Genomic DNA, 25,972 nt, shown 5'->3' with positions numbered 1-25,972 from the left:
ATGTTTAAGTTAACATGTGGTTCATACCTTAAACTCCCAATTTGTAAATTTATTGAGTATGACTGACGGTTACAATTTTAGGTCTAAGAGACCTGCGTTGCATGGCAATTTTATATACCAGTATATTAGAAGAATTTATCAAAAGATAGACAATTGTAGATTGCACTGGAATTTAGAAAACTTTTGCTCACCTACGTATTTTTGTCATTTGGAGGACTTGCAAATGCACCCGAGGCATCAACTTCTCACCAGTGACTCTTGTGATTCTGGCAGGGATAAGCTAAGTGGAAAGTAAACTTTTCCATTTATCTTATTATCCAGAGTCCCTATACCTGAACTTTATGTATTTCCCTATGCAAGAGAAAAAAAAGTAGATTTTTCAGCTTTTCAAAGCATTCACATTTATTAAGTCCTTAACAATTATCTCCTAATTAAAAAATTTTTTTTCTTTAACTTATACTAGGGCTAATTTGACATTTGCATTTTTGTAAAACCCTTTCTAAAAGCTATATATATATTTTTCTAATATTAGCAAGTGAATATATATATACTTTTTCTGATATATATGAGAAAAAGCAAAAATTACACTAAATTATGATTTCTGATTATAATAATGATCAGTATTGTATTTTCAGCTATATGTCTTAGGATCATTGTAAGGGACTTCTAAAATATTTCAAGTGTATTTTGTCTGATTTTCACAAATTCAGATATGTATATAGTTTGTTTTTTTCCCTGGCTTTACCAATCAATTTATTGTAATTGTGGTAAATTATACATAATATGAGATTTACTGTTTTAACCATTTAAAAAAATTATTTATTTGTTTTTAAAGAGGGGAAGGAAGGCAGAAAGAGAGGGAGAGAAACAATGTGTGGTTGCCTCTCACTCACTCCCTACTGGGGACCTAGCCCACAACCTAGGCATGTACCCTAGACTTGGAATTGAACCGGTGATCCTTTAATTTGCAGACCGGCACTCAATCTACTGTGCCACACCAGTCAGGGCTGTTTGAACCATTTTAAGATGTTTAATTTCGTGGCATTAAGTACATTCATAATGTTGGGTAACCATCACCAATATTCATTTCCAGGATTTGTATATCATCCCAAAAAAGAAATTTTATTTTAATTAATTAATAACTCCCCATTGCCCTTTTCCCTCAGTCTTTGGTAACCTTATTCTAGGTACCTTATATGAGTGGAATTATGCAATAGTTATCTTTCTATGTCTTATTTTCTCTTATGTTTTCAAAGTTCATCCATGTTGTAGCATGTAGCAGAATTTTATTCCTTTTTATTACTGAATAATATGTATAGACACATTTTATTTATCCTTTATCTGTTGTTGATGAACATTTGGGTTGTTTCCACCTTTTTGCTGTTGTTCGTAATGCTGATGTGAACATTGGTGTACAAAGATCTGTTGAGTCCCTGCTTTCAGTTCTTTCACGTACATACCTAAGAGTGGAATTGGGTTTTTTTAAAAATACTTTATTTATTTATCTTTTTAGAGGGGAAGGGAAGGAGAGAAGAAAGAAACATCAATGTATGGTTGCTTCTCATGCATCCCCTGCACAGGGGAGTGGCCCCTGATGGAAACTGGCCTGCAACCCAAGCATGTGCCCTGACTGGGAATCGAACCGCAATCTGGTTCGCAGGCCCGCGCTCAATCCACTGAGCTACACCAGCCAGGGCAAGAGTGGAATTGTTTGATATAATTGATGTTTAACAAAAGTTAGAGGAACTGCCAAACTGTTTTTTGAAAGTGACTGCACTATTTTATATTCCCACCAACAATGTATGAGGATCACAATTTTCCCACATCCTTGCCAACACTCTTTCTTAATTTCACCATCCTAGTGGATGTGAAGTGGTATGGCATTATAGTTTTGGTTTGTACTTCTCCAATGGCTAATGATGTTGAGCTTCTTTTTCTGTGTTCTGTCATTTGTGTGTCTTCTTTGCTTATTATTACACTGGGTTGTTTGTTTTTTGTTGTTGAGTTGTAGAAGTTTTTATATATTTTGCATATTAATCCCTTATCAGATATGTGACTGGCAATATTTTCTCCCCTTCTGTAGAGCATTTTTCATTATCTTTTTTTTAAAGATTTTATTTATTTACTTTTAGAGAGTGGGGAAAGGGGAGAAAGAGAGGGAGGGAAATATCAGTGTGTGGTTGCCTCTTGCATACCCCATATTGGGGGCCTGGCCTGCAACCCAGCATGTGCCCTGACTGGGAATCCAAATGGCAACCCTGTCGATCACAGCCTGCGCTCAATCCACTGAGCTACATCAGCCAGAGCTCATTATCTTTTTAATTTTTTTATATTTAGAGTTTTAGAGATGGAGGAAGGGTAGGGAGAGAGAGAACCTTCTACCCATTCTTTTTCTACTCACTTATGCATTCCTTGTTTGATTCTTGTGTGTGTCTTGACCTAAGATTTAACCCGCAACCTTGGCATATTAGAATGATGCTCTAGGAGCTCCAGTGGCGCAATCGGTTAGCGCGCGGTACTTATAGAATGACACTCCAACCAATTGAGCTACCCAGCCAGGGCTTTTCATGCTCTTGATAGTGTCTTTTTATGTTGAAAAGGTTTAAAAATGTGATGATGTTTACTATAGTTTTGAATTTAAATAATGTTACAAATTGTTCAGAGGATATAACCACAAAACTCTGAAAGATTGACCCCACAGCTGTAGAAAACCAGAATAAAAAGAGCCCTATTCCCTGTACCCAACAGACTTTCCCCAAATAAAGAGAATCCTTTGGAAATAATTTTCAAATAATCCACATAGCTTGTGGGTAAATTAAAAGCAAACAATACCTGTAAAAGTAGTGCTGCCTGTAATGAAAGCACAGGAGAGCCAATTTCATCATCAAATATTAGCTAGTAGTGATATCAGAATATTCATTGAGGAACTTCAAAAAAGGTCAGCCTCTATTATTGCAAACATATAGAGAAATGATAGTAGATAGTTTTTTCCCTAAGAAGTGCCTTGTGTCTTCATGAATTCTAAAATTTAATCTGTTAGCCCAATAGCTGTGGAGGCCTAAGATTTATGTGTGTGTACTACTGAGTAGAGATCATTTGATCAGTAAGATGGTACTTAATAATACAAATGACATTCATGTTTTAAAATCTTTGGTTTTTTTTAGACACTGTTGTTAAGAAAAGTCTGTGTTTAACTTTCTGTCTGGAAGCAGGTTCTCTAAAGTGATCACATATTAATGGACATATATAGATTAATAAATGAGTTTAAGGGGCTGATAAATACTTGCTGTGAGAGGTCTCTTTTTAGCTGTATAATCCCTTAGATGTAGTCCTTTACATGTCAAAATTTTATTATAGCACTATTCTTTGTGCATGTTTATTAGAGGTAGTCAGTCATTCATCCAAATCATTCTTTCTTTCAATCCTGACTGGTGTGGCTCCATGGGTTGTGTGTCAGCCTGCAAACTGAAAGGTCGCTGGTTCAATTCCCAGTCAGTGTACCTGCCTGGGTTGTGGACCAGGTCCTTGGTTGGGGGGAGGCAAGAGGCAAGAGGCAACCAGTCAGTGTTTCTCTGGCACAATGTTTCTCTACCTTTCTACCTTTCCCTCTCTCTAAAAATAAATAAATAAAGTCTTTTAAAATATTCTTATTTCTAGAAGTTATTTCTCTTGGTAGTGGATTTTTATAACTTCATGTAAGGAGAAAACTTTTATTTTAGACTAAAGGCTGATAGGCTGTGTAAATCTAAAGTTTTTCCCAAATTTTGAACATTTTTACTGAAAGGCTTTAATAGATTATTTATTTTTTGATGTTGTATTAAACATTGATATTATTATTGATGTAGCTTAGTACATTTACAGTAGAGTACTCCAAGGAAGAAATTAAGTTTCTTCATCATTTAGAAGCTATTACTTTTCATAAAATAAAAGAATCAGAGCATAATTGGCAAAAAATTATAATGGTGAAAATGAAATTCATATTCTTATTTACTGTTTTTTTTATTTTATTTATCTTTAGAGGGGAAAGGAAGGAGAGAGGGAGAGAAATATCAATGTATGGTTGCGTCTGGTGTGTCCCTTGCCAGGAACTGGCCTGCAACCCAGGCATGTGCCCCAACTGGGAATCGAACCACAATCGTTTGGTTCGCAGGCCCGTGCTCAATCCACTGAGCTACACCAGCTAGGGCTGATTTACTGTTTTTCTTTTTTTTTTAATTAAAAAAAATTTAAGTCCTCACTTAAGGAAATACTGATTTTTAAATGTTTTTTTAAAGATTTTATTTATTTGTACAGAGAAGAGAACAGAAAGAGAAAGAGGGAGGGAAACATCAGTGTGTGGATGCTTTTCATGTGCCCTCTACCCCCAATGGGGACCTGGCCTGCAACCCAGGCATGTGTCCTGACTGGGAGTCGAACTGACAGTCCTTTGGTTCACAGGCCAGCACTCAATCCACTGAGCCACACTAGCCAGGGCTATTTATTGATTTTTTAAAAATATATTTTATTGATTATACCATTACAGTTGTTCTATTCCCCCCCTTCATTCCCCTCCCCCCGCACCCTCCCTCCCCCACCATTCTCCCCCCCTTAGTTTATAACCACGTGTCTCAAGTTCTTTGGATTCTATACTTCCCCCACTATTCTCGCCCTCCCCCCTATCTATTTTCTACCTACCATCTATGCTATTTTCTGTGCCTTCTCCCCCCTTCTCCCCCTCCCACCCCCCTATTTCTAACCCTCCATGTGTTCTTCATTGCTATAGTTCCACTCCTGATCTAGCTGTCCTCTTGGTTTGCTTTTGTTTTAGATGTGGCTGTTAATAACTGTGTGTTTGCTGTCCTTTCACTGTTAATATTTTTCATCTTCTTTTTCTTAGATAAGTCCCTTTAGCATTTCATATAATAAGGGCTTGGTGATGATGAACTCCTTGAACTTGACCTTATCTGAGAAGCACTTTATCTGTCCTTCCATTCTAAATGAAGGCTTTGCTCGATAAAGCAATCTTGGCTGTAGGTCTTTGGATTTCATGACTTGGAATACTTCTTTCCAGCCCCTTCTTGCCTGTAAGGTCTCTTTTGAGAAATCCGCTGACAGTCTGATGGGTACTCCTTTGTAGGTGACTGTCCCCTTATCCCTTGCTGCTTCTAGGATTCTCTCCTTCATTTTAGTCTTGGCTAATGTAATTATGATGTGCCTTGGTGTGTTCCTTCTTGGGTCCAACTTCTTTGGCACTCTCTGAGCTTCCTGGATTTCCTGGAAGTCTATTTCCTTTGCCAGACTGGGGAAGTTCTCCTTTATTATTTGTTCAAATAAGTTTTCCACTCGTGGCTGTTTCTTTCCCCCTTCTGGTACCCCTATAATCCGGATGTTGGAACGTTTAAAGATGTCCTGGAGGTTCCTAAGCCTCTCCTCATTTTTTTGAATTCTCATTTCTTCATTCCTTTCTGGTGGGATGTTTCGTTCTTCCTTCTGGTCCATTCCATTGATTTGAGTCCCAGTTTCCTTTCCATCACTGTTGGTTTCCTGTGCATCTCCCTTCATTTCAATTAGTTTAGCCTTCATATGTTCCTCTAATTTGTGACTTTGTTCCTCTAATTTGTGGCTATAATCTACCAGTTCTATGAGCATCCTGATAAATAGTGTCCTGAATTGTGCTTCTGAGAGGCTGGCAATTTCTCGGGCGCTTAGAGTTATTGGCTCTGGGACTTTGAGTTCTTCTTGCGCCATCTTTCGGGTTGTTCATGCCTGTTCCATAGCAGGATCAGAGCCTGTCCCTGTTGAATGGTTAGATGTAGTCGGACTTCCGTATAATTCAATTTTCTGTCCTTTGGTTGTGTCTTTGTTTCTCCAAACCTTTGTTGTATTCAAACTTGGTTGTGGGAAAAGGCACAGTGTTTCCACCTATGCCTCCATCTTGGCGGAAGTCCGATTTTTTTTTTTTAGAGGGAAAGAAACATTGATATGAGGAAGAAACAGCAATTGGTTGCCTCTTGTATGCACCCCTACCAGGTATTGAACCCAAAACTTATGTGCCCTGACTGGGAATTGAACCCACAAACTTTTGGTGTACAGGATGACGCCCCAACCAACTGAACCACCCAGCCAGGGTGACTGATTTTTTATTACATATATTGGAAGGTATGAATCATCTTGTCCTTCCAAATTAGTTTAGAAATTAAAGCTTTTTTAGAAAAATTCAAAATGACAGGTTAAAATTAGTAGTTTTCTTTTCCTCCTGCTGTTATTTTGTGCTTAGAATTCAGGTCTCTACTCTGATTAGCATGTGACACTTATTTCTGCAGCTTTCTATCAGCTTACCTCCATGAAAGTTGTTGGAATAAAGGTAATCATAACTATGGCCTAATTTATAGAATATACTTAGTTCTACTACATTTGAAATAGGAAAAGGAAAAGCAGTGTTAATCAGAGAGGTAATTTAGTATGTTATTCATACATGTCATAGGTTGCAGAACACAAAATCTGACATTGTGCTGTGTAATTTATGATGCATTACAGATGTACCTTTAAATGCTCAGTAATAGTATTTATATACTGTAATTTAAAATATCAGAATTTGCCCTGGCTAGTGTGGCTCAGTGGATTGAGTCCTGGCCTGTGAACCGAAGCATCACCAGTTCAATTCCCTGTCTAGGGTACATGTCTGGGTTGTAGGCCAGGTCCCCAGTGTGGGGCTTGCAAGAGGCAACCACACATTGATGTTTCTCTCTCTGTCTTTCCCCTTCCATCCTCCTCTCTAAAAATAAATAAATAAAATATTTAAAAAAATCAGAATTAGTGTTTTAATTCTTTGTAAAAAAGCCATCAGAAGTAGTTTCACGCTTGCCTTCTTGTATAACTTAAAATATGGAGTGGACATCTTTTCTATGCTTTGGTGAATTGTTGTATTTCTTTCTAAGTTTGGTTTAGCTTCCAACATTTTCTCTTGTGCTTTCAGTGTTATGAAAGTATATCTTAGAGTTCCTTAAAAGTTTCTTTTTGGTGGGGGGGTGAGTGTTGCTTCCTTTGGGACATCTTTATCCTTATCATCACAAGCACTTTTCTTGTTTACCTTTCACTAAGTTCCTCTGTATACATAGCTAGTGTCTTTTGAGAGGTAGCAATGCCACATTTTTGTGGTCAGGTATTTTTATGTGGTCATATAAAATCTTCCTTTATGTGCAATACAAATTTAGCATTATCACTTTTTCATTTCTTTGCTGCATTTAAAAAAAAAGGATTTTATTTATTTACTTTAGAGAGCGGGGGAGGGAGAAAGAAAGAGAGAGAGAAACATCAATGTGCAAGAGATAAACTGATCAATCGGTTCCCTCTGTCTGGGGACCTGGCCCACAACCCAGGCATGTGCCCTGACTGGGAATCAAACCAGTGACCTTTCAGTTTGCGGGCCGGCACTCAATCCACTGTAGGCACACCAGCCATGGCATGTTTTTTAATCTTTGTTGGCTAGTTACCTCTTTTAATTATCCATTTTCATGAAATGTTACGTGGATTTATCACACAACTGCAGTACCTTTTTCTCAATGTATGAATTGAGTAACAGATGCTTAGTGACCAGTTACAGACTTTGAAAGAAGTGATTAAGATTGATCACTGATCATGATGTGCATCTTTTATTTCCATAGGGATTTGTGGACTGAAGAGCTAGCAGTGAAGTTTGTACTTTATGCAATTATTTATAGTTAATATAATGTGGTGACTGAAAAGTGAACTGTTTTGGGTAGTTTTGTGTTATTTAACTAAACTGTAGTAACTGAAATTCATGCATATTGTAACCACACAAAGCAAGGACTGTCCTTATATTTGAAAAGAATTAACCTTAGTTTCTCTGATTGTTTGTGAAATAAACACATTTTTGTGAGGATTTGATTTCTCAGGAAGGAAGCTATGTGTGTGGTTTGTAGAGAAATGGATGTGAGGCTTACCTATATAATATAACCTCATTTGTTTTCTTACACTTATAAAATTCTTCAAGCTTACTGCCTTTTTTAAAAAAGATTTTATTTATCTTTAGAGAGGAAGGGAAGGAGAAAAGGAGAGAAATATCAGTGTATGGTTGCTTCTTGTGAGTCCCCTGCTGGGTACTGGCCTGCAACCCAGGCATGTGCCCTGACTGGAAATCGAACCATGATCGTGTGGTTTGCAGGCCCGTGCTCAATCCACTGAGCTACACCAGCCAGGACAAGCTTACTGCCTTTACTATCGACAATTATATGCTTATTATCTGTGGGAAGATTTTACCTTGTGGAATGGATTAACAAAGGTATTTTTTTTTCACCAAAAAGATTTAGTCAAAAGGCTATTTTGTATTGTTTATAATTTTAAAAAATATGAAAAGCCTAAGTGTCTTTCAGTAGGAGACTAGTAAAATAAATTTTTTAAAATATATTTTATTGATTATGCTATTATAGTTGTCCCATCTTCCCCTCTTCACTCCTCTCTACCCTGCATACCCTCTCCCACCCACATTCTCCCCCTTTAGTTCATGTTCATGGGTTATACTTACAAGTTCTTTAGCTCCACATTTGTCATACTGTTCTTGTCCTTTCCCTGTCTATTTTCTACCTACCATCTATGCTACTTACTCTCTGTACCTTTCCCCCCGCCCCCTCCAACTCCCCTGTTGATAACCTTCCATGTGATCTCCATTTCTGTGGTTCTGTTCCTGTTCTAGTTGTTTGCTTAGTTTGTTTTTGTTTTTGTTTTTAGGTGTGGTTGTTTATAATTGTGAGTTTGCTGTCATTTTACTGTTCATACTTTTTTGTCTTCTTTTTCTTAGTTAAGTCCCTTTAGCATTTCATATAATAAGGGCTTGGTGATGATGCACTCCTTGAACTTGACCTTATCTGAGAAGCACTTTATCTGTCCTTCCATTCCAAATGAAAGCTTTGCTGGATAAAGCAATCTTGGATGTAGATTTTTGGATTTCATGACTTGGAATACTTCTTTCCAGCTCCTTATTGCCTGTAAGGTCTCTTTTGAGAAATCCACTGACAATCTGATGGGAATTCCTTTGTAGGTGACTGTCTCCTTATCTCTTGCTGCTTCTAGGATTCTCACCTTCATTTTAATCTTGGCTAATATAATTATGATGTGCCTTGGTGTGTTCCTTCTTGGGTCCACCTTCTTTGGGACTCTCTGAGCTTCCTGGGTTTCCTGGAAGTCTATTTCCTTTGCCAGACTGGGGAAGTTCTCCTTTATTATTTGTTCAAATACGTTTTCCATCTCTTGCTGTTTCTTTCCCCCTTCTGGTACCCCTGTAATTCGGATGTTGGAACGTTTAAAGATGTCCTGGAGGTTCCTAAGCCTCTCCTCATTTTTTTGAATTCTTGTTTCTTCATTATTTTCTGTTTGGTCATTTTTTTCTTCCTTCTGGTCCATTCCATTGATTTGAGTCCCAGTTTCCTTTCCATCACTGTTGGTTTCCTGTGCATATCCCTTCATTTCAATTAGTTTAGTCTTCATATGTTCCTCTGATTTGTGACTAAAATCAACCAGTTCTGTGAGCATCCTGATCATCAGTGTTTTGAATTGTGCATCTGAGAGGTTCACTATTTCTTTTTCGCTTAGAGTTATTTGCTCTGGGGCTTTGAGTTCTTTTTGAGCCATCTTTTGGACTGTTCGTGCCTGTTTCGAATGAGGAGCGGAGCCCTAGGTGTTCACCAGGGAGGGGCAACTCAGTCACTGGGTTGTGACCCTGTACGTGGGGGCGGGGTCAAAGAAAACAATGGTGGTCTGGCCTGCCACCTCCCGCTGCCGGGGCCTCGAGTCCCTCCCACTGCTCACTCCTCTGCTGGCCTATCTGCGCATGAATGTGTGACCTCAGCCAGCCTGCCCCACACTCTCACTGGGTCTGCACTGCCACCCACTGCTACTCCGGCTGCCTGCGCGCCTTGGTTGAGGGATATTTCCTGCTAGACCCTGCTTCGCTGCTGGCTCTGCCCCTTTTACTGGGCCCGGTTGACTGGTTCATTGTTTTTGGACTTCTGTGTAGTTCAATTTTCTGTTCTTTGGCTGTGTCTTTGTTTACCAAACCTTTGTTGTATTCAAACTTGGTTGTGGGAGAAGGCATAGTGTTTCCACCTACACCTCCATCTTTGCGGAAGTCCAACATTTAGATTGCTTGTAGTTATTAGAATATAATCAATTAATTAATTATTAAGTATCTATATACTGTTCTAGGCCCTAAGCTGAGTGCTTGGTATACTAACACAAATAGGACATGGTACTACTCTCTAGGAACTTATCATCTGTTGTGGGAGGAACTCCGTCCAGCAGAAATAAATCGTTTGAGACACAATCTTGCTGTTGCCACAGGAAAGGAGGTGGCAATTCCCTCTAGTGGAGAATACCCTGAGCCTTTCTCCCAAATGGCTTTTATTGGGAATGGTATGTGTAGGTGCATATATGCATAGCTCATCAGTCAATGTTAAAAAGGCCATAGCCATACAAAAACAGGTATTATCTATAGATAACAATGAAGGAACACAGAGATTTGTCATAGGATAGGATCTGTTAGTCATGCTGATGCGGGAGGGTCTTTAAGATGTATTTCATGAGATAAGGAGTTTGCTCCTTATGCCTTGAATTTAAACATTCGTTTGTATCACCAGGGCTGTATAAAATAAAGCAGAGCACGCTTCAAAGGATACAATGTATTTATCAGGCCTGATTCCCAGGGAACCCTCCGTGTTAAAGTTGGGTCATGTCTGCCACCTGCGTTTTTACTTGGTTTTCCAAGGAGACCTACTAGTCCCTTTCAGGGCTTGTTCTTGCGGGGCCCACACAGAACCCACACAGTCTCAGAACCCACACAGAGCGGCCTCCAACAATTAGTATAACAATTAGTATAGTGATAAAGAAGAGAGCAGTCTGGGTGTGAAAACAAAGAGGGGGTATTTTACATTTAAAAATTATATATATATTTATTTATTGGTTTGAGAGAGACTGAGGGGGAGGGAGAGATAGACAGAAACATCAATCAGTTGCCTCCTGCACGTGATCCAAGCAGGGACCAAACCTACAACCTAGGTAGATACCCTGACTGGCAATTTAGCTGGTGACCTTTTGGTCTATGGGGTGATTCTCCAACCAACTCAGCCATTGGGTGGGCAGGAGAAGATATTTTAAAAGAGGATTTGGTGTTAAGGTGCCAATACAAGAATTAGGGTGATAGCCATAGAGAAAGAGGAACATTGTAAGTAAAGGCAAATAGGAATGTCAACTAAAAACCAATAGCACTTTTATAAAATTTGTTTAAAATTATAAAGTAGTATGACAACATTTTTGAGAGTTTGGAAGAAGAAGAAAATTCCACTAATGATCCCATCATCTAACAGATCATTATTTGCTTTTACTCTATTCTCAAATAAATGTTTTATGTTGTTTTAATCATTACATACATACAATTTTGTTTTTTTCTGAGAATGTCTGTTTTTATCAGTGTTATACGTGCATGTAGTTTAAAGTATTAACTAGTTCGTATAATATTTGTTGAATAAGAAGCAGATACTTAATCGTCCCCAGCATTTTCTGTTTCCCAGAGAGAGACCAGTTTATGTTCTACTTATTTTGGCGTTTGGGATAGCATTTTCAGTTATAGGCGTTATCTGTTGACTTCTTGTTTCTTCTTTTTTAAATTATTAGTACAGTATTTATTTGTCTTTCCTCTGTGAAACCCTGAGCCACCCACTTTCCCCAGGCTGCTTGGGGAGGTATGGGAAAAGGAACATACAGGGCAGACAAGACATGGGAGAAAGAACTATGAGAGGTGGTGATAGATTCTTCACATGGCAAAGAGGTTGAGAAAAGCCACCATCAAGCAAAAGAGCCCTGTGGCCTCTGAGAGGGCAAAGCCCAGAATGGTGTAGGAAAAGAGCTGTTGCTTCAGAGAAGGGTTCCTGGCATAACCAATGATGAGGCTCCCAAACACAGTCCCAGTTCCAGCCCCAGAGCCTTCTACCCCTATTGTGGTAGGCCCAGCCCTAATGAACTTGGCTGGTGTGTTTGATGTCCCTTGAACTGGTGCTGGTTTGGAAGCTGCAACTAAATAGAAGTGAGGAGGTGGGGCTGCCAAGCTGCTGAGGCTCTCATCTGTCAGTGTCTCTGTTCGTTTCAGCACCACTGCGGGTAGTGACTGGCTCAGCAGCTGAGAGATGCTCTTGACTGAGGTGGAGGTGGAGACAAATTTGGTGCACATATGCATTTTCAGGGGATGAGGGACTGTGGCAGGAATGGTACTCCCAGTACAGAGAAAACAGAAAGGGGAGGGGGCCACTTCTCACTTCTGAGCATGAGAATTTAGCTTTCTTCCCCCTCCTTTCCCCTTAACCACTTCCCTTTCCCCTTTCCCTGTTACTTCATTCTACCACTACAGTTGTGGTTATATGCTAATTATGCTTGGATAAATATTCAGTATTTCTCTTATGACATGTACCTGTGATTCATAGCTGAAATTATGTAATAAGATGAATAAGATGATTACTTTTCTGCACAACTTTTTGTTTAACCTAGAGCTAATAATTATGGTTTTATTTGTAATTGTTTAGTATTTGAAGTATTTAACACTAACTCAACTCTACACTGTCGTCACTTGCCTAAGTCTGTAGAGATTATCAGATGCTAATTTCTTCTAACATTTTCATGTAGCCTTTAGACTGGCTGCAGACTGGACTGGTTACTCTTTTACCCTGGTCCATAATTATGAACCTGGAAATTTCCTTCACCTTTATCTTGGGGGGTTTCTTTTTCTTTTCTTTTTTTATATTTTATTTATTTATCTTTAGAGTGGAAGAAAAGGAGAGAAATATCAATGTATGGTTGCCTCTCGTGAGTCCCCTGCTGGGAATTGGCCTGCAACCCAGGCATGTGCCCTGACTGGGAATCAAACCGCGATTGTGTGGTTTGCAGGCCCGTGCTCAATCCACTGAGCTACACCAGCCAGGGCCTCTTGGGGATTTTCTTATACTAGATCTTTTGTAACCTCTAGCTCACATCTACTACTTTCTGGATTTTCTCTTTTTTAAATATATATATGTGTATATATATGTATATTTTAAATTTATTTATTTTTAGAGAGAGGGAAAGAGAGAAAGAGAGGGAGAGAAACAATAATGGGAGAAACATTGATTGATTGCCTCTTGGACATAGTGCAACAAGAGACTGAATGCAATCTAGGCATATTCCCTGACCAGGAATTGAACCTGCAGCCTTTTGATGTATGGGATGATGCTCCAACCAGCTGAGCCACACTGGTCAGGACAGATTTTCTCTTGTTTTGGTGGTTGATTTCCTCCAGGAATTTTTAAAATAAATTTCTTTTTTTAAAAAAGATTATATATTTTTTTAAGAGACATGGAAGAATGGAGAAAGAGAGAGAAAAAAACATTAATGCGTGAGAGAAACATCCACTTGTTGCCATTTGCACTCCCCCAACTGGGGACCTGGCCCAAACCCAGGCATGTGCTCCTACTGGGCATCGAACCAGTGACCTATTGCTTCATAGGCTAGTGACGTTCAATCCACTGAGCCACATCTGCCAGGGCCCTCCAGGAATTTTTCGAAAAAGAGTTTACATGAGACAAGTTATTTGAGATTTGTTAAGTCTGAAAATACCTTTAATCTGTCCTCATACTTGATCGAAAGTTTGAGTTAGAATTATAAGTTAGAAATCATTTTTCTTCAAAATTTTGAAAAATTATTGCTTCATTTTTAGCTTGGCTTCCCATGTTGCTGTTGAGATATCCAGTGCCATTCTGATTCTTGGACTGTGTTGTATTTGGTTTTGGAAACTTATAGGATCTTTATTCACAATGTTCTGAAATTTCACGTGATATTTAGTATGGCTCTCTTTTCACCTATTTGCTAGTGAAAACAGGCTCTTTTAATCTGAAAGCTGATGCTCGTCAGCTCTGGACATTAACTCTAGTTACAGATGATTTCCTCTCAGATTTTTTTTTCTTCTAAAACTCTTTTATTTAAATATAGGACTTCCTGGACTGATCCTGTGGCTCTAATTTTCTTATATTTTTCCGTCTTCATCTTTTTACTGCTTTTGGGGAGATTTTTTTAACCTTACCTTCCAATCTTTAAGTTTATCTTTCTCTTTCTGCTCTTATTTAAAATATTGTAAGAACTCTTAATTTTTTTCCTTATTAAAATTTTTCATGTGATAAATTTATGTGCAGTAAAAATTTACATGTAGTAAAACACAAATCGTAATCCTCACTCAAAGATATGGTTTTGTTTTATTTTTTAAATTGAGTTTAGAGAGAGAAGAAGGTGGGGGAGGGTGTGTGTGTGTGTGTGTGTGTGTGTGTGGTGGGGGAGGCAAGAGAGAGACAGAGAGAGACAGAGACATTGGTTGACTAGTTGCCTCTCTCCTGTATGTGCCCCAATCAGGAATTGAACACACAACCTAGGTATGTGCCCTGACCAAGAATTGAACCTTCAGACTTTTGGTGTATGGAACAACGATCCAACGAATTGATCTACCTGTCCAGGACAAAATACACAAGTCTTAAGGGTACATGTCAATACGATTAAAAAAAAAAAAGTATAGCCCTGGCTGGTGTGGCTCAGTGGATTGAGTGCTGGCCTGCGAACCAAAGGGTTGCTGGTTAGATTCCCAGTCAGGGCACATGCCTGGGTTTCAGGCCAGGTCCCCGGTGGCAGGCACCTGCACACTGATGTTTCTCTCCCTCTCTTTCTCCCTCCCTTCCCCTCTGTCTAAAAATAAATTTTTAAAAATTAAAAAAATATATATATATATATACCTGTGTAACATGCCTTTCAAAACCCATAACCTCCTGTGAAGATATAGATCTTATGTGTTGGTTGAATGAATTTTGACAAATGCTTTTACACTTAATGTTATCACCAAATTCAAGATATAGAATATTTGTTACCCTGGAAAGGTTGTTTATTCCTCTGTCCAGTTAATCATCCCCACCTACTAGAGGCATTTGATCTGATTTCCATTGTCATATATGAGTTTTGTTTGTTCTTACACTTAATATAAGTGGACTCATAAAGTATGTTTCCTTTTGTGTCAGGCTTTTTTGCTTAATATGCTGTGATATTCATCCATGATGTTGCCAGGTAGTATTCTACTATATGACTATAACATGATTACTTATCTGTTCTTTATTTGGACATTTGTGTGGTTCGCAGGCCCGCGCTCAATCCACTGAGTTACACCAGCCAGGGCTATTTGGACATTTGAGTTTCCTGGTTTGGGCAGTTATGAAGAGAACTATTATAAACATTTTTATACAGTGTTTCTGGACATATGCTTTCATATATAACTAGGAGTATACTGGAGTGGTTGGATAATAGAGTAGGTACGTGTTTAACTTTATTAGAAAACACCAAATAGTTTTTCAGAGTGGCTAGATTATATAACTTTTTTATTTCCACTGCTCTATGTCCTCATTAAAGCTTGGTATTGAGTCTTTAATTTGAGACATTCATTCAAATTGATGAGCAGTAGTATCTCGAAATGGTTTTAATATATATTTCTTTGATGATTAATGATGTTAAATACCTTTACTTATGGATGTTGTCCATTTGTATGTCTCTTAAGGTCCCTTTTTTCTATGAATTTTGTTTCATGGCATCTTGTTCTTTTTTTTTTTTACCATTGTATCTTCTCTCTTTGAGGATATTAGTAATAGATTTCTAAAAGTTTTCTTCCTCCCTCTGTAGACTTTCCTCAACACAATTTTTTCTGGTTTTTTGCTTCTTTCATATTAGGGGCCTTTCACAGGTACTTGATAATCTTGTTTCTCTACTCATAATGCTGATTAAAATATCTGTGTTAGTGGGGCTTTTTGCTGAGCATTTTCATTTTGGAAACCTCCTCATCCCCATCCCCATCCCCATCCCCATCAAGTCAGTATCTTTACCCAGAGAAGTCTCTTCGGGTCTTCTGTCTGGAAGGTAAAGGTTTGACTGCCTGACTCTAGAAGCTCAGAGGAGGAAGAGGTAAGATGTCTCTCTGTTCCCATGCATGTATTTATTGAATACCTCTGCTTTTAGAATGGCCTAGCTAACCTCATTCATGTCTGGTGTCCAACGATATTTTCTGGTGTCCAGAGAGGTGTTTCCTGTCTTCCAGACAGTAAACTTCTAGTGTTTTGCCATGGTTGGGAACGGTTGGTAGGCAGGCTGTATAGAATGGGGTTGGGGATCTCTGGAATGTCATTGTTTGCTGTTTTTGTTTTTTATATCTAGATATCTATAGATAGATAGATATCTATCTATTTATCTATCATCTATCAAGAGGGGAAGGGAGGGAGAAAGAGAGGGAGAGAGACATCGATGTATGAGAGAATCGTTGATTTGTTGTCTTTCATCCGGATGTGACTAGGGACTGAACCCGCAAGTCAGGCAAGTGCCATGACTGGGAATGGAACCAGTGACCTTTTGGTTTGTAGGCCAGTACTCAATCCACTGAGCCACACCAGCCAGGGCTCCATTCTCATTAAAAAATTTGAATATGAATAATAACTCCTGTTTTGCCTCATACCATCTGTTCTAATTATTCTTCTGTAGTCTTACACCAGAAACTTGTGTATTTCTCAGAGAAACTTGCATTGTATATACGAAACCTAGACTTCCTTGTTCTAAACTATCTTGTTCTGCTTTGGTTGTTTGGGAAGTGTTTGTACACTTTTGCTTTTATGTAATAAAACTTAAGAATGTTGTCATCTTGAAGTTATTTATAAAACTATGTGTGATTATCAGGAATTGCTGACAACTATGAAGTATTTATTTTATGCAATAAGGAAAACCAACTCCTAGATTCAATTCTTGGTTTTGACAGTTTGTTTTTAACTAGAACCTCAGCTTAAAATATATTTTCCTTTCAACTTTACTTTTTTAAACCTTATAATAGCCCTACAAGGAATAGCCTTGTTTTATCTTGAACCACGGCCTTTGGTGAAAAGATTTTTCTCTAGTAGAGATGCTTCTTTAAATCCCTATTTCAGGATTTCTTACTAACTATAAGCAAAAGGACTCTCCTCCCCATTGATTTCTATAAAGTAAAAAAATTACACCCTCGAATAAAAAGTATTCTAGTTGTTACATTAACTGTAGTTTAAAAAATTACATTCAAATAAATAAGCAGCAAGTGGTACAGTATTCAGTACTGTAGTACAGCATGAGTGTTTTATTATCTCTAAATACTGCATTTCTCTTATAGCAGGAAGGATGGAATTGTGTGTTATGAAATGGTGAATTTGTTTAGGTCAAATTTTTAGTTTGGGTAAACCCTTGCATTTTTTTTCTTTGTTTGTTTGTTTCTTAATTGCCTGTTAGCTTATATGGTTCTTTGAGGTATGTGGGTTTCTTTTATACATTTTAATAATGCAGTGTGTTTCTGTTTCTGGAGAAAAGGCAGCACCATGATTTTCAATGGTAGGCTTAAATCAGAATATTTTTTGAATTCTAGAAAATAAGGCTCAATAAATCTAACTCAATTATATTTATTTTTCCTAAAAGTGCAACAAAATACTTATTTCAGTTTTAAATGTCAGAGTACCAGAACTATTACTATTAAAAATATAAACGAACTTTTTGTGAAAAAAATTTTCAAAATGAAGCCTACCCTTTGCATTAAGCTTAGATTCAGGGCCAAATTCTTTTTTTAAAAAATATATTTTATTGACTATGCCATTAAAGTTGTTCTATTCCCCCCCTTCATTCCCCTCCACCCTGCACACCCCCTCCCCCACCATTCCCTCCCTTAGTTTATGACCACGTGTCTCAAGTTCTTTAGATTCTATATTTCCCCTACTATTCTTGCCCTCCCCCCTATCTATTTTCTGCCTACTGTCTATGCTATTTTCTGTACCTTCTCCCCCCTTCTCCTCCTCCCACTCCCCTGTTGCTAACCCTCCATGTGTTCTTCATTTCTATGGTTCCACTCCTGATCTAGCTGTCCTCTTGGTTTGCTTTTGTTTTAGGTGTGGTTGTTAATAACTGTGAGTTTGCTGTCCTTTCACTGTTCATATTTTTCATCTTCTTTTTCTTAGATAAGTCCCTTTAACATTTCATATAATAAGGGCTTGGTGATGATGAACTCCTTGAATTTGACCTTATCTGAGAAGCACTTTATCTGTCCTTCCATTCTAAATGAAAGCTTTGCTGGATAGAGCAATCTTGGCTGTAGGTCTTTGGATTTCATGACTTGGAATACTTCTTTCCAGCCCCTTCTTGCCTGTAAGGTCTCTTTTGAGAAATCCGCTGACAGTCTGATGGGTACTCCTTTGTAGGTGACTGTCCCCTTATCCCTTGCTGCTTCTAGGATTCTCTCCTTCATTTTAGTCTTGGCTAATGTAATTATGATGTGCCTTGGTGTGTTCCTTCTTGGGTCCAACTTCTTTGGGACTCTCTGAGCTTCCTGGATTTCCTGGAAGTCTATTTCCTTTGCCAGACTGGGGAAGTTCTCCTTTATTATTTGTTCAAATAAGTTTTCCACTCGTGGCTGTTTCTTTCCCCCTTCTGGTACCCCTATAATCCGGATGTTGGAACGTTTAAAGATGTCCTGGAGGTTCCTAAGCCTCTCCTCATTTTTTTGAATTCTCATTTCTTCATTCCTTTCTGGTGGGATGTTTTGTTCTTCCTTCTGGTCCATTCCATTGATTTGAGTCCCAGTTTCCTTTCCATCACTGTTGGTTTCCTGTGCATTTCCCTTCATTTCAATTAGTTTAGCCTTCATTTGTTCCTCTAATATGTGACTGAAATCAACCAGTTCTGTGAGCATCCTGATCACCAGTGTTTTAAACTTTGCATCTTATCTCTTGGTTGCTTAGAAGTATTTGCTCTGGGGCTTTGAGCTGTTCTTCTTGAGCCATAATGTTTTGGTCTGTTCCTGCCTGTTACATAAGAGGGGAGGAGCCTTAGGTGTTCACCAGGGCAGGGCAACCCAGGTCAGTTGGTTGTGACGCTGTTTGTGGGGGGCAGGTCAGAGAGAGGCAATGGTGGTCCCCTGTGCTGCTTCCCGCAAGCTGCTGGGGCCTGCCTGGTCTGTCTCACTGCTCGCTCCTTCGCCTGGTTTATCTGCGCGCGAATGTGTGACCGTGGTCAGCCAGCCGTCTTGAGCCTTCACTGGGTCTGCCCATTGCCACCCCATGCCTAGGATATGCCAACCACTGCCTGCGTGCCTAGGTCGATCCAGCCGCTTTTTCCTGCTCTACCCCATTAGGCCAGTCGCTCACTCCACCCCTCTTACCGGTCTGGCTGAATGGTTTGTTGTTGTCGGACTTCCGTATAGTTCAATTTTCTGTGTTTTGGTTGCATTTTTGTTACCAAAACTTTATTGTTTTTAAACTTGGTTGTGCGAGGAGGCAGTGTTTCCACCTACGCTTCCATCTTGGCCAGAAGTTTGTAAAAATGTCTTATCTGAATGATTCCTTTTGATAAGTACTTTGTTTCCTGATGACTGTATAACCATTACCATAAAGTCAAAGTATAGAATAATGAGAAGATAAAAAAAAATTTTGTGTGTAAGTAGGACAAGAATTCCTTGGAGAAATATTGAGTGAATGATTACAGGAAGGTAATTCTTTAGTTACAGATTAATTGTCTTGAAAGTTAAATTTAACTTTAAAATGCTGTCGTTTTTTAAAGACATAAACTCATAGAGAAACTAGAGTAACTGAATAATTAGAGCTTGGTTGATAAGGAAAACAATGAACATTTTCTTCATTTAAGCAAAAATAACTTTCACGTGTTGAAATAATTTTTTTCTTGAGACCATAAGCTAGTAATACTGTTGTTTGTTCCTCTTCTTGAATGTTTAGTGGAAGAGTAATGACTTTTTCCCCCTATGCTTATGGGTGTACTGTTAGTATGTTGCCATTTATGCCAGTAGTTTTACAGTTTGGTATCTGTCTGAAAGTTGTGATTGAGAGTTTAGGATGAAAAGAATCATTGGTATTAGAAAATTTGAGATCAGGGAGCTAGTAAGGAACAATATCTAAAACACTCACGAAAATTAAGCATTTTATGTTACATGAATTCTTCCCACAAAAATTTGAAGCTCAGATTTTGTTACAGTTTTAATTAAAAAATATCAGATGAAAACATTTATTATTACCAGGTTGGTGTACACCTTCTAATCATAAAGTATTGGTAAACACTTTTGAGAAATTACAAAGCAAAAATTCAGTTTGGAGAGCATTTGAGATCTTGCTCCCAGCCTGTGTGGTCAGTTTGGTTCAAATAAACTCTTATATTAAAAAAAAAACAAAACCAAAACTCAATTTATAAATGTTTGAGTTTCTTTGAAGGATTCAGAATTGTCCACACTTGACTCTATTGCACATTGATACATATTTTTCAGAATTGCTTTTGGTATTAGAAGGAGTAGTATATGGAGGTTTGTCAGATGTTGCATGCTGTTACCATTAGTAGTAGTAATAATGACATTTTCACTGATTAGGTGTAATGGTTGCCAATACATCAGTTTGTTTTCAAAGTGTTTCTGCCCAAATGACAGCAGCATTGAGAATAGAGACACTATATTTGTTCTTTTTCACCAGTTTGCAATAAGGATGTTTAAACATTCTAATTATTTCTGCTCTATGAAAAGCAGAACTATTTCAGATTTCATTAATATGTTTTCTTTTGACTAATACTTTTTTTTTGTTTCCAGATATCATTAATTTGCTTTCTTGTAAGGTGATTTTTTTGTAGTGCTTTTTAGCAAGGATCTTAGTGACACATAAGAATAGGTGAATTCTCATACAATTGTAGGAAAAATTTCATGCTTTCTTAATTAAAAGACAGCAAAATAACTTTTGACTTGAATTATGGATTTAGCTAGTACTAGTGGTTGAATGTAAGGGATCTGAGCTAATTCCATAGTCACTTGATAAAGATGTAAATCTATGTTGTTTTTTGTGGCTTTCTTTACAAATTGAGACCCAAAATATAAAATTAAGACTTTTATATGGAAGACGAATCTCATTGGAGGATTGGGCCCTTTTTTTTCTTTGCAGATATATTCATGAATAATACAGTTTCTGGAAACATGAGGTTTAGGATATATCATGTTGTAAAAGACTCCTATTTTAGTGAAACACAGTGGAGGTAATAATTGGTTTTAAATTTATGACTTTTAATTGTGATTGGCTTAGCAGGTTTTGGGCAATGGTGATGAAGGAGAAACTTCACTGGTTTCTTTAGGGAGCCTGAAAGCTTAAGTACTTGTATGTGAGCCAGCCTCCCTTCCTTACCCCCTGCCCACTAGCCTCTGTGCCCCCCTCCTTCCCATTTCCCTCACTCTTTTATTTTCTTGCTTCCTGTCCCATTCTCTTCTCCCAAAAAGGGAAGAACCAACATAGAAATGTATGTTATTCTTAAAAGACTATTGTAAGAATCTTGTGAGGTAGTATTTGTAAAATTGCTTTTTAAAAAGCAAAATACTATGTTAGCTACAATATTTAATCTTATTTTGTTTAAGGTTAAAGCCAGTGATGATAACCTGGCATTACATTTTAGTTAGATTTGCAAAAGGATTTGGACTTCTAGATGTTTTGGCTGTCACTCTCTACCCCCAGGAGGGTACTTGGAAGCATATATTTTAATGTAGTTGAACTGATGAGTGCTGTGTTGGTGATAGCTATGAAGTTTATGAAGCAGGCGAATGATTTGTGTGTTTGATTTGAGAAGCTGCTGGAAGCAAGTGAGCGAAGTAGAAAACTTGTTGTCAATGTCATAATAGTCATTTTGTTATATTATTGAGAATTAAAAAAAAACAGCTAATGAATACTTAAAGTCATTCTTTCCATGACATATTTAAGACCTCTCCTGCAGTGTTTAAGTATACAACAGATTTCCTATGACCATAAACTAAGTAGTGTCTTTTTTGATTTATGTTCTTTTTTTACGGGCTGATTTCAAAGACACAGTCTTCCTAGAAATTATTTGAAGTTGTTAACTATATTTGGCATGTTTCAGAAATTGAGCTGTTATTCTTAGTAGAAGAAAACTTGTAGAACTTGCATGTTTTCTCCATTTATGCTCTGAATTGATAAGTCATTACTGGTGTATTCATTAACAAAGTAGATTTGTTTTCCAGCACACAGATTCCATTCATATTATTTTTTATGCCTGTTAATAAAAAACCAGTGGGAAGGAGAAAGCAGAATTTTCTCATAGACTAAATTTTTATGTAGTGCAGTAAAGCTCAGGGATGCTGGGGGGAACAGAAGCAGTGGCAGATGGTCCAACCTGATGCTCTGCAAAGTTGGGGTGGTTCATTTTGATTACAGACACTAGCAGTCTGTGAAGTCAAGATATGGAGCCACAGTCTATTTCTATAGTCTGTACTAACCATGTATGTTGTGGAATAGCCAAAAACAACTTTGCATGGATGTGGTAGAAGAAATTACTACATCCGCTTTTAGTTTCCAGGCACACTCCCACACTTAGCAGTACTATCAACATTAAATTCTTGAGCACTAAGGCCAAATGCTACGTAAATTGCCACATTTTTTTCTACTTTTTTTCTTTTTTTTCCTACTTTGAATTACATATAGAAACTAGGATATAATAGTAGGGAGCTAGATTTATACCTTCTCAATAATGAGAGAAGTGAAGATTTACTCTGTTATTTAAACATCTACCCTTACTTACATGGGCTATATGGTCTAGATTCTTTTAGAAATTTTTGTTTGAATTACAGAGACTATAAAAACAATAGTGAAAATGGGCTAAGAAAAACACAATTATGAGAATGTAAATTGATAGAGCCACTTGGAAGGAAGTTTGGCAATATTTATTCAACCAAAAAATGTGAATGACATAGTGCTTACTAGATCTAAGCATATATGAGGTCTATCTGGAAAAAGTCAAGCCACTGTTAATATAATGAGAATGGTTTGAGCAACATCGATATAACCTAGCAACAAAGAAGAGTGGACTGGAGTGTGCATGTGTGAACAATGACGACTTCACTGTATTAGTCAGTGGGGGTAGTAGATGCCCTTGAGTGAGCATCTGTACTGTGTGGTTGTCCATTCAAAATGACTGAGCAAGTAGAGCCACAGGTCTGCATCACATTTTGCATTAAGCTTGAACATTTGTCTGTGGAAACTATTTGGATGGTTCAGAAGCCACATCTATGGGCAACTGGTGATCAGCAGTTTCATCATGACAATGAGCCTGCTCATTCATCATGTCTTGTGCAGAGATTTTTGGTGAAACATCAAATCACACAGGAGATTCAGTCCCCACAACAGCCCAAATTTGTCACCCTGCAACTTCTGGCTTTCCCAAAACTAAAATCACCTTTGAAAGGGAAGAGATTTCAGGCTGTCATAGAGATTCAGGAAAATACAACAGGGCAGCTGATGGTGATTGGGAGAACTATGTGAAGTCTCAAGATGCTTACTTTGAAAGGGACTGAGGCATCATTGTCCTATGTACAGTCTTTCTTGTATCTTCAGTAAATGTCTCTATTTTTCATATTACATGGCTGATTACCTTCCGGAAAGGCCATAATTAATTAATTATTTTTCCAAGGGGCATGCACATGCTTTCTCATGGCAACTGTTTTATGAAGGGAAAAAAGGAAAAACAGCCTAAATGTCCAACAATAAGTGAATAGCTAGATGATCTGTAGTATTGTATAGAATGCAATATGATGCAACATGTAAAGAAATAAAGTAGGTTTATATGTAATAAGCTGTATTATGTTATGTATAATATGATATGACACCACTCTAAGTTTCTATGAATAGTTTTTATAAAAGCATGAAAGAAGACCTGAAAAGAGACAGACCAAATACTGATTATCTCTTAGGGAAAGTCGAAGGAGGGAAAGGGATCAGGACTAGGGTTTGGTAGTGGTGATTGATGTCTTTAGCCTTATCTGTATGTACTGGTTGAATTTAAAAGAAGAATGCGTTTACATTGTTCCTCCTTGGACCCCTCCCCCACATACTGCACCACAGCACAGCAACATCGGTTGCCCTGCCCTTGTGAATACCTTAAGCTCTGCCCCTTACTACCTAACAGGCACACCGAGACAAAAAAAAAATGGCCCAAAGAAAAGAATAGATCAAAGCTCCAGAAAAAATACATCTAAGCAACAGAGATAGCCAACCTATCAGGTACACAGTTTGAAACACTGGTAATCAGGATTTTCACAGAATTGGTTGAGTATGGTCTTATAATAGAGGAAAAAATGGAAGGTTATGAAAAGTGAAATAAAGGAAAATGTAGAGGTAATCAACAGTGATGGGAAGGAAACCAGGACTCAAATCAATGAGTTGGACCAGAAGGAAGAAATAAACATTTAACCAGAACAGAATGAAGAAACAAGAATTCAAAAAAGTGAGGAGAGGCTTAGGAACTTCTGGGACAACTTTAAACTTTCTATCATCTGAATCATAGGGGTGCCAGAAGGAGAGGAAGAGCAACAAATTGAAAACTTATTTGAAAAAATAATAAAGGAGAACTTCCCCAATCTGGCAAAGGAAATAGACTTTCAGGAAGGCAAGGTGGCACAGAGAGTCCCGAAGAAGTTGTACCCAAGGAAGCACACACTGAGGCACATAACTGCATTACCCAAGATTAAAGATAAGGAGAAAGTCTTAAAAGCGGTCAGAGAAAAGCAGACCGTTACCTACAAAGGAATTCCCAGAAGGCTGTCTGCTGATTTCTCAAAAGAAACCTTGCAGGCAAGAAGGGACTGGAAAGGAGTAGTTGTGGTCATGAAAGGCTACATCCAAGATTCCTCTATCAGGCAAAATTATCATTTAGAATTGAAGGGCAGATAAAGTGTCTCTCAGATAGTCAAGTTAAAGGGGTTCATCATGACTAAGCCCTTATTGTTTGGAATGTTAAAGAGACTTAATCTAAGAAAAAGAAGATAAAAAATATGAATAGTAAAATGACAACAAACTCACAACTCTGAACAACCTAACCTAAAACAAAACAAAACAAAACAAAAATGAACTAAGCAAACAACTAGAACAGGAACAGAATCACAGAAATGGAGATCACATGGATGGTTATCAGCAGGGAAGGGGAGGATGGGAATGGGAGAAAGGTACAGGGAATGAGTAGTATAAATGTTAGAAAATAGAGGGAGGTGAAGAATAGTATGGGAAATGTGGAAAAGTCAAAGAGCTTACATGTACAATCCATGGACATGAACAGGGGGCGGAGAGTGTGGGTGGGAGGGTTGTGTAGGGCAGAAGGGAGTAAAGGGGGAGAAATGGGACAACTGTGATAGCATAAAAATAAAATAATACATTTACGTATTACTTGTGTAATAATAAAGAATTATCCCCAAGTACTATCCACTAGAATAACCATTTTTGCATATTATTATTTATGTATATATTTGTATACTTTTATTATATCACAGGTATGTTGTATGTTCCTATGTAGTCTTTATTACCATCTTTAAAAATACTCAAATTATTTTTTGATGAAATTATCAGGGATACCCACATGATCAAAGGATATGAGTATTTCTGGTTCTTCTTAATTATTGCCATATTACTTTACAAAAGGATTTTACCTATGTATTATGCTACCAGCAGTGATAAAGTACACTAACTTTACCATAATCTCAGTATTCAACTTTTTTTTAAGTGTTAACTTAGAGATTAAAAGTGGGGACCCTGTAACCTGCTGACTCCTTGGATGCAAATCCTGCCTCTGCCACTCATCAACTGTGTGTGTGACTTTGGGTTAATGACATAACTTTGGTTTTTCAACTTCCCTCTTCGTAAAATCAGAATAACAGCAGTGTCTACTCTGTAGGACTGTTATAAAGATGAAATGAAATAGTATTTCTAAAACACCTAGAATGGCGCTTGGCATAAAGTGTTTTGTAAAATTTAAAAAATAATAATTTTGAGAAGCTTTGGAACAAGACTGTTGTATACAGTTTGTATCTTACTTGCCTCATTTGATATCGTGATTATTT

The 25,972-nt window shown here is 37.8% G+C and overlaps 1 protein-coding gene and 1 pseudogene across 3 annotated transcripts in view; one reads left to right on the top strand and one right to left on the bottom strand.

The window, feature by feature from the left end:
• USP32 (ubiquitin specific peptidase 32) overlaps nt 1–25,972 on the top strand; it is a 142,622-nt gene that overhangs the window by 12,567 nt on the left and 104,083 nt on the right. The gene's annotated exons all lie outside the window — the stretch shown is intronic.
• LOC119003773 (ATP synthase F(0) complex subunit C2, mitochondrial-like) lies at nt 11,660–12,238 on the bottom strand (annotated as a pseudogene).

The sequence above is a fragment of the Sturnira hondurensis genome, unplaced genomic scaffold, assembly GCF_014824575.4.
Source record: "Sturnira hondurensis isolate 20B ecotype Veracruz unplaced genomic scaffold, ASM1482457v3 Scaffold0018728, whole genome shotgun sequence".
Taxonomy (NCBI): Eukaryota; Metazoa; Chordata; class Mammalia; order Chiroptera; family Phyllostomidae; genus Sturnira; species Sturnira hondurensis.
This window is presented reverse-complemented; position numbering and strand designations above follow the sequence as displayed.